The sequence below is a fragment of the Curcuma longa genome, chromosome 1 (genome assembly GCF_044706935.1).
Source record: "Curcuma longa cultivar G26 ecotype Majalengka, Jawa Barat chromosome 1, ITB_CL_G26_1.1, whole genome shotgun sequence".
Taxonomy (NCBI): Eukaryota; Viridiplantae; Streptophyta; class Magnoliopsida; order Zingiberales; family Zingiberaceae; genus Curcuma; species Curcuma longa.
Genome location: NC_133861.1, coordinates 10,460,089 through 10,470,055, shown reverse-complemented (window position 1 = coordinate 10,470,055; position 9,967 = coordinate 10,460,089). Strand labels below are relative to the sequence as shown.

At 34.0% G+C, this 9,967-nt stretch overlaps 1 pseudogene; it reads right to left on the bottom strand.

Annotated features, from left to right (window-relative positions):
- Positions 1-8,819: 8,819 nt before the first annotated feature.
- Positions 8,820-9,967, bottom strand: part of LOC141823994 (uncharacterized) — a 3,796-nt pseudogene continuing 2,648 nt past the window's right edge.

The window sequence follows — 9,967 nt, the reverse complement described above, 5'->3', positions numbered from 1 at the left end:
TAGCAACACATTCTTCCCTATCATACGTCTCACCGATAATTAACTATGAGAATTAGAGCCTTCAAATGAAGGCTCTACTTGGATCCTAAGATGTATTGAAAGTGTTTGAGAAGAGATATGAAGAGCCCCAAGATGAAGCTACACACTCTGTGAACCAAAAGGATGCATGTCTTGAAGGACTTAAAGAACAGACATACAAAAAAGTTCTTCTTGATTTACCAATGGCTAAGTTACAATCGCTACCAACCTCAGACAAGCATGGAAGATTCTAAAGAAGATGGAGGCAAAGTGATTGATCCAACCCTTTATTAAGAGTTTGGTTGGAAGCTTAATAACTTGTTAAGATATTATTATTTTCCTATATATTTTCTAAGAGCATTATCCTAAACATGCTTACCTATTCTTCACCATATATGATTTAGAATTACCTTTTTTTAAAGAATAAAAAGGTTTGACTTAGTTTCATTGTAAGAATATTACGAACATATACTTACAAACTATTTTCCTTTTGTGAAAGAGAAATAGTTGAGATGTATCGGTAAAGAATGAATTTGTAATTTTATAGTGAAATCAAAGCATAGATGTCTCAATTCATTGCAAAATTTGTCACCTTACTTGCCTACAAAATGGCCACTGTCAACTGATTTGGCATTTTGGTGGCACTATGTTGGACCAGATTGGATGATCAATAACTTCCATGTCTCATTTAATTGTTTGTGATCGATTATATCGTTTTAGTAATTTTTGTTTTGAAAATAGTTTTTTTTTGTGAGTGTGCATATAATGAGTTAAGAATAATTCACAATGGCATTATGATTGACACAATAGGGAAAATATACTACTTTAAAAATCAGATGAGGAAATGTAATAGAAAGACTAAATTCAAGGATTCATTCAATTGAATGGTTCTAATATTTAATTTAATCATTTATCATCTACTAATAAAAAACGACTCACTTGACATTTCAAATTTATTTATTGGATTAGTTAGTTCAATGTGATTTAACATTGGTCAATCATAATGTCTCATTTTATTATTTGTAAGACAGTAAACGGTATTGTCTCAAGAGTACTCTTAGTCTTTCAAGCAGGATTTAAAGCATCTTGTGTCTTTGAAATATCACAAACATTTAAAAAATCTTTAAACAACATAATGCAGGTTGAAATTGAACAAATCTCTGTTCAATCAAATACTATCAAACTAAGGGAAAATTTTGTGTGTCTATCTCTAAAATTAATCGTGTGAAATTTTGACATCTAAATTATTAAAAAAATAATGCTAAGGTTTAGACACATCGGCATAGTCATGAGAAAGCACTTGCTTTAAGGAACCAGCCACCATCTTAAGCTCATCCCAAGAGAACACTGACATGACACAGTAGCCTAGGTAGTTCACCATTGACAAACTATCATTTTATTTGTAGATAAATTTTTATTTTTATTTTTTGTTGTATTTCATTTTTTATTTATTTTGTTCATTATTAGATAGGATTTAGATAGGTAAAAAAAATCTGTTTAAAAAAAAGGAAAGAATTCGTGTAAAAAAAGAGAAAAAAAATAAAACAGAATCGAAAAAGAAAAAAAAAAGAAAGAAAGATTTCAAAAAAAAAAAGGTGAAAAGCTATTTCAATGGCATTAGCATTTAAGGTCAGCAAATTGAACATACATGAGTCTATTCTTTCATTTCTATTTTATTTGAAAAAAAAAGACTATTCTCGCAAGTTATTTGAAAAAAAAAGAGACTATTCTCGCAAGTAAACCATCTAAAACATTGCCGCCGGACACTTACCGCAACGACACTTACCGCCACCGATACTTTCATACGAAATACTCTATCAACTTTCTTAGTGATTGAATTTGTATTCCGTCGCTAATTTTAACGACCGATTTAGATTTCTGTCGCTAATTTTAGCATGCAAAGTGTTGCTGCAATGGCACCTACAGCCACCACCGATGCCATGCTAAATATTATATCAACTTTTTTACTTTGGATGGTAAGAGCTTCAATTTCATCTCTAATAAGTCTGCATTTATCTTCAAAGTACGAGTTCTTTGATATTATATTGATTCATCCTCTCCTGAACTCGGGCGAGTTCATCTTCGACCGAAATTGAATTTGATCGCTAATATTAGCGAACGAATCTGAATTCGATCGCTAATTTTAACGACCGAATTCGGTTTCGATCGTTAATATTAGCGACTGAATCTGAATTCGATCGTTAATATTAGCGACCGAAACAGAATTTGATCGCTAATTTTAGCGATCGAATTCGATTTCGATCGCTAATTAGCGATCGAATTCGATTTCAGTCGCTAAATCCAATTACGACAAAAATTTTTACGATATTTTGAATCGGTCGTTAATCGGATTTAGTGACCATTAGCGATCGAAAATGTCTCATTTAATTGTTTGGTCGCTATATCGTTTTATATTTTTTTTGTAGTGCATGTCTCATTTAATTGTTTGTGATCGATTATATCGTTTTAGTGATTTTGTTTTGAAATAGTTTGTGTGTGCGTGCATATCATGACTAATAAGAATAATTCACATTTCAATGATTTATGATCACAAACATTTAAAAAATCTTTAAACAACATAATGCAGGTTGAAATTGAACAAATCTCTGTTCAATCAAATACTGTCAAACTAAGGGAAAATTTTGTGTGTCTATCTCTAAAATTAATCGTGTGAAATTTTGACATCTAAATTATAAAAAAAAATAATGCTAAGGTTTAGACACATCGGCATAGCCATGAGAAAGCACTTGCTTTAAGGAACCAGCCACCATCTTAAGCTCATCCCAAGGGAACACTGACATGACACAGTAGCCTAGGTAGTTCACCATTGACAAACTATCATTTTATTTGTAGATAAATTTTTATTTTTATTTTTTTGTTGTATTTCATTTTTTATTTATTTTGTTCATTATTAGATAGGATTTAGATAGGTAAAAAAAAATCTGTTTAAAAAAAGGAAAGAATTCGTGTAAAAAAAGAGAAAAAAAAACAAAACAGAATCGAAAAAGAAAAAAAAAAGAAAGAAAGATTTCAAAAAAAAAAGTGAAAAGCTATTTCAATGACATTAGCATTTAAGGTCAGCAAATTGAACATACATGAGTCTATTCTTTCATTTCTATTTTATTTGAAAAAAAAGACTATTCTCGCAAGTAAACCATCCAAAACATTGCCGCAACGGCACTTACCACCACTGATACCATACGAAATACTCTATCAACTTTCTTAGCGACTGAATTTGTATTCCGTCGCTAATTTTAACGATCGATTTAGATTTTCGTCGCTAATTTTAGCAACCGAATTAGCATTCGGTCGCTAATTTTAACAATAAAATTCTACTATGATTTATAAATTTAGCGACCGAAACAGAATTCGGTCGCTTCTTTTATTTATTTAGTTTTAAAATCCAGATGTTCGTGGAGCTAGTGTATCAAATTTTTCATTCTATCGGAAGAAATTACGTTACACTGTTGAGTTGCAGAAGATAGAACAAAATCAAACAACGACTCACGCGGTGGGGGGCAGGCAGTTCACTTACGCAGGTAAAGCATGCAAAGTGTTGCTGCAATGGCACCTACAGCCACCACCGATGCCATACTAAATATTATATCAACTTTTTTACTTTGGATGGTAAGAGCTTCAATTTCATCTCTAATAAGTCTGCATTTATCTTCAAAGTACGAGCGTTTGATATTATATCGATTCATCCTCTCCTGAACTCGGGCGAGTTCATCTTCGACCGAAATTGAATTCGATCGCTAATATTAGCGACCGAATCTGAATTCGATCGCTAATTTTAGCGACCGAATTCGATTTTGGTCGTTAATATTAGCGACCGAATCTGAATTCGATCGTTAATATTAGCGACTGAAACAGAATTCGATCGCTAATTTTAGCGACCGAATTCGATTTCGATCACTAATTAGCGATCGAATTCGATTTCGATCGTTAAATCCAATTATGATAAAATTTTTTATGATATTTTGAATCGGTCGCTAATCGGTCGTTAATCGGATTTAGTGACCGATTAGCGATCGAAAAGTCGGTCGCTAATCGATGTTTTTTTTTGTAGTGCATGTCTCATTTAATTGTTTGTGATCGATTATATCGTTTTAGTGATTTTTGTTTTGAAATAGTTTGTGTGTGTGTGCGCGCACATATCATGAGTTAAGAATAATTCACAATGACATTATGATTGACACAATAGGGAAATATACTACTTCAAAAATCAGATGAGGAAATGTAATAGAAAGACTATAAATTCAAGGCTTCATTCAATTGAATGGTTCTAATATTTAATTGAATCATTTATCATCTACTAATAAAAAACGACTCACTTGACATTTCAGATTTATTTATTGGATTAGTTAGTTCAATGTGATTTAACCTTAGTCAATCATAATGTCTCATTTTATTATTTGTAAGACAGTAAATATTGTCTCAAGAGTCCTTAGTCTTTCAAGCATGATTTAAAGCATCTTGTGTCTTTGGAATATCACAAACATTTAAAAAATCTTTAAACAACATAATGCAGGTTGAAATTGAACAAATCTCTGTTCAATCAAATACTGTCAAACTAAGGGAAAATTTTGTTTGTCTATCTCTAAAATTAATCGTGTGAAATTTTGACATCTAAATTATCAAAAAAAAAAAAATAATGCTAAGGTTTAGACACATCGGCATAGCCATGAGAAAGCACTTGCTTTAAGGAACCAGCCACCATCTTAAGCTCATCCCAAGGGAACACTGACACAGTAGCCTAGGTAGTTCACCATTGACAAATTATCATTTTATTTGTAGATAAATTTTTATTTTTATTTTTTTGTTGTATTTCATTTTTTATTTATTTTGTTCATTATTAGATAGGATTTAGATAGGTAAAAAAAATCTGTTTAAAAAAAGAGGAAAGAATTCGTGTAAAAAAAGAGGAAAAAAAACAAAACAGAATCGAAAAAGAAAAAAAAAAGAAAGAAAGATTTCAAAAAAAAAAAAAGTGAAAAGCTATTTCAATGGCATTAGCATTTAAGGTCAGCAAATTGAACATACATGAGTCTATTCTTTCATTTCTATTTTATTTGAAAAAAAAAGACTATTCTCGCAAGTAAACCATCCAAAACATTGCCGCAACAGCACTTACCGCCACCGATACCATACGAAATACTCTATCAACTTTCTTAGCGACTGAATTTGTATTCCGTCGTTAATTTTAACGACCGATTTAGATTTTCGTCGCTAATTTTAACAACCGAATTAGCATTCGGTCGCTAATTTTAATAATAAAATTCTGCTATGATTTATAAATTTAGCGACCGAAACAGAATTCGATCGCTTCTTTTATTTATTTAGTTTTAAAATCCAGATGTTCGTGGAGCTAGTGTATCAAATTTTTCATTCTATCGGAAGAAATTACGTTACACTGTTGAGTTGCAAAAGATAGAACAAAATCAAACAACGACTCACGCGGTGGGGGGCAGGCAGTTCACTTACGCAGGTAAAGCATGCAAAGTGTTGCTGCAATGGCACCTACAGCCACCACCGATGCCATACTAAATATTATATCAACTTTTTTACTTTGGATGGTAAGAGCTTCAATTTCATCTCTAATAAGTCTACATTTATCTTCAAAGTACGAGTGTTTGATATTATATCGATTCATCCTCTCCTGAACTCGGGCGAGTTCATCTTCGACCGAAATTGAATTTAATCGCTAATATTAGCGACTGAATCTGAATTCGATCGCTAATTTTAGCGACCGAATTCGATTTCAGTCGTTAATATTAGCGACCGAATCAGAATTCGATCGTTAATATTAGCGACCGAAACAGAATTCGATCGCTAATTTTAGCGACCGAATTCGATTTCGATCGCTAATTAGCGATCGAATTCGATTTCGGTCGCTAAATCCAATTACGACAAAATTTTTTATGATATTTTGAATCGGTCGCTAATCGGTCATTAATCGGATTTAGCGACCGATTAGTGACCGAAAAGTCGGTCGCTAATCGATGGTTTTTTTGTAGCACATGTCTCATTTAATTGTTTGTGATCGATTATATCGTTTTAGTGATTTTTGTTTTGAAATAGTTTGTGTGTGTGTGTGTGCATATCATGAGTTAAGAATAATTCACAATGACATTATGATTGACACAATAGGGAAATATACTACTTCAAAAATCAGATGAGGAAATGTAATAGAAAGACTATAAATTCAAGGCTTCATTCAATTGAATGGTTCTAATATTTAATTGAATCATTTATCATCTACTAATAAAAAACGACTCACTTGACATTTCAGATTTATTTATTGGATTAGTTAGTTCAATGTGATTTAACCTTAGTCAATCATAATGTCTCATTTTATTATTTGTAAGACAGTAAATATTATCTCCACAGTCCTTACTCTTTCAAGCATGATTTAAAGCATCTTGTGTCTTTGGAATATCACAAACATTTAAAAAATCTTTAAACAACATAATGCAGGTTGAAATTGAACAAATCTCTGTTCAATCAAATACATAAATTATACTTCGAATTTATTCAATAGACAAACTAAGAGAGAGAAAAATTATCTATCTTTAAAATTAATCGTGTGAAATTTTGACATCTAAATTATCAAAAAAAAAAAATGCTAAGGTTTAGACACATCGGCATGTAGCCATGAGAAAGCACTTGCTTAAGGAACCAGCTACCATCTTAAGCTCATCCCAAGGGAACACTGACACAGTAGCCTTAATACACGAGTAGAATATGGCAAAGACTACTATTAATTAGTTTAGGGTTTATTTAAAGTGAAACACTTTCAGAAATTAAAGGAGTTAAACAGACAAAAAGAAGTCAGCAGAAACTCTTTCGGTGCAACTTAAGTCACGAATCGGACAACACTACAAAGAGAGAAATCGAAGAATCTCAGTAATGAGATGGAGTTTCATTTTTCTGGTTTCTAACATAATAATATCATAGAGGCTCACGCAAACAATTTCCTTTTCCCCGTACTGATCGTTGTCAAACCATTGGCATTGTCCTCCATCATGTTGATTGCCGAAATGAATTTTAACTACAGGTATTATTTTGGATCAAGTGTCTGTCCATCTCTCTGCCAAGTTCAATCACGAGAATATTCTAAAAACAATAGTTCCTGCAGAAGGTGTGTAGTCAAGAGCCACGCCCTTGCTTTTTTGTTGCTTTCAAGTAGCGTGCAGGAGCAAATGATAAAGTTTGATGTGGATTCCCAGTCTGATCTGTTTGTTGGTCGGTAAACTATAGTTCCTTCAAATAAAGAAGCAGGTAAGCATGGCAATGGCACGTTCAAGGGCCGTGATGTTGCTCCACAAGAAGAATTGTCCATTTTCTTCTGATCATTGATCAAAGAAGCTATTCCAACTGTCTGATTCCTAAATACCAAATACTATGTAATTTTAAAGTAGTCATAAACAGATTTTTAGAAACGAACTTGCAGGAATGGTCTACTATGATTTTTGTTTCAACCTTTGTTATCACATCTAATCATTCTTCAATTATTCATCACTCATAATTACAACCTTTTAGCATCAAGTAGTAAATTATAGGGAATGTTGCAAGCATATATGTAGATTGAGATATCATCTAGAAGATTAGCAATGAATCTTGACATGTCATCCAAATTACACTACATTCTCATCAAAAAAAGAGACTATTCTTGCTCAAGAAAAAAAAAACTCCTCTTCTTCATTGAAGGGTGAAGTTTAATTGAGAGCAATCAATCAACTACAAAAGAAAGCAATCAGCTCTCGAATCATTTTAGTTTAATTCAGATTGCATGGTGAGGCATGGCCATTGATGTTGTTTTCATGATTACCAGGTGGGTCAGGTGCTACTGTGACTACTGTAAGTAATTACTCTAGATCTTCTAGGTTAAATATGGAATCACAAATTGACATCCAATTCGACCTTGAATACAACTAAAAGAAAGGATAACATATTTAAGAAAGATAATTGTTGAAACAAACACATTTAGAAACATTTGCCTAGGAGATCAAAATCTGCAGAGTGATCTAAATAATGAATCAGATGGCAGCTGATTGCAGCCAATTTTCAAAGCAACACTTTGGTGTTATACATATTTAGGGTGAGGTATTTATCAATTATTTATTCCGACTAGTTCATATTTCAAGATATATCTCAGTAAAAAATTTCTCTCGCATCTCTTTCACACCTGCATAACAATTAGGAAATAATTTGGCAAATTCACAGATTTCTGAGACTGATCTCCATTGCCCCACGCCAATTTGACTACTAAATAGAAAATTCTGCCCAAATGGAAACAATAATGGAAAATTTTCTATACTAAAAGAACAAGAAATTTATTTGAGCAACCAACATGGCAGTACAAGAAAATAGATTAGAATTACTTCAGACCACATAATCAAAAAAATATGAATAACATATAGAGTTAGAAATCAAATCTACAATTTTGACAATTTCTACATGTTCTATTTGAAACATTTGAAGCTAGGAACCCTACCTTCTAAGAACAAGAAACACCTTCCATAAAGCTGGTTATCAATGAGAAAAGCTTGTGAACAATTTCATGCCCTACATGTATAGAAGATGGTGCCTCGGTCATATTGGCAAATGGCCACATATCACAGCATATACCCAGCTCAGGGAAAATAAAATTCAACTTTTATCAATAAAAAATATGAGTATTTACTGCTCCTTCAGTTGCTGGAATAATTTGCACAGAGTGCAATCCACTATTTTCTAAGATAATCCCTTCTACAACTCAATCAGGTAATAAAATGCAATTTCACAAACACATACGACAACTACAAGGTTGGTTGAACATCCATGTCCTCTTTTGCAATTTCAATTATCCAACCATCAGCTACAGCGCACGAGATCTCAAGAAGTTTAGGGAATTTATCTTTGTAAGGAAGAATGAATTTGCCGATATCATGAAAAACATATGTAGTTTGCCATCTGAAGTCCATAATCCTTCTGATTTTAATATCTTCATGACCTGAAACCGAGGAATCATCCTCTTCTTCAAACTGAATCCTAAAAGTGTCGGCCGTTTAGTAATGCCGGATGGGGTGAACCCAATGTCCTTGACCAAAAATTCCATCTTTGCTCGTAAGATATTTGTGGAACTATGTAAGAAGACTGGTTGTTTTTCGATCGCAGCACAGAACTCCGAGTTCGACCACCCAAAGCTGCTCATGAGCTTGGAGTGAGCGACAACTTTTTCTCTGCTGACCCTAAACAGAACGTCAAGGATCCAGAGGAACATTCGAGATCTCCTAGTAAATCCCATTCCCTCCGCTCTATCTACCAAAGCCCGTAATGAGTCTGGGCTCTCTACAATGAAGGTTGGGTGTCTTTTGAGGACAAGTAATGCCCTTTCGTGAGGAATATCACACTCATCCCGTAAGAAGTTCAGGTTAGGACGTACCACTCAATGTTTCTGCTCAAAAACCAACACCGATTCCTAAGATTCTTGAGGAGCAGCTCCCTTGATCCAAAGAGATTTCCCCATACATTCAATCTGGGAAGAAGAGTATGCTGGACATTGAGGGACACGATGGCGGGGTTATTCATGATGACAACAACGAGGTCGGATTCCGACAACCCCAGGTCGCGTAAAAATTGAAACTTCGGGGTGAGGTTTGATTCCACATTCCAGCAGAGGAATGCGGGTTTCCAGGATATCATCTTCCTGAGATTAGCGCCATCAATGCCCTGAGATCTGAAGAAAGCAAGAACAGCGTTGGGATTCTCGGTCGATCGGAGATGCGCGATGGGCTTGGAGGCCTTCGACGCCTCCTCCATGGAGAATCCGCACGAGTTCACGAGGTACTCGACCATGAAGTGAGGATCGCGAGAAGAGGTGCCGCCGCCTGACAGGGGGGAGGAAGTGGAGGTAGCGAAGAAAATGCGGTGGAGTTCGGGCAAAGGAAGAAGAGCATGGCGGCTG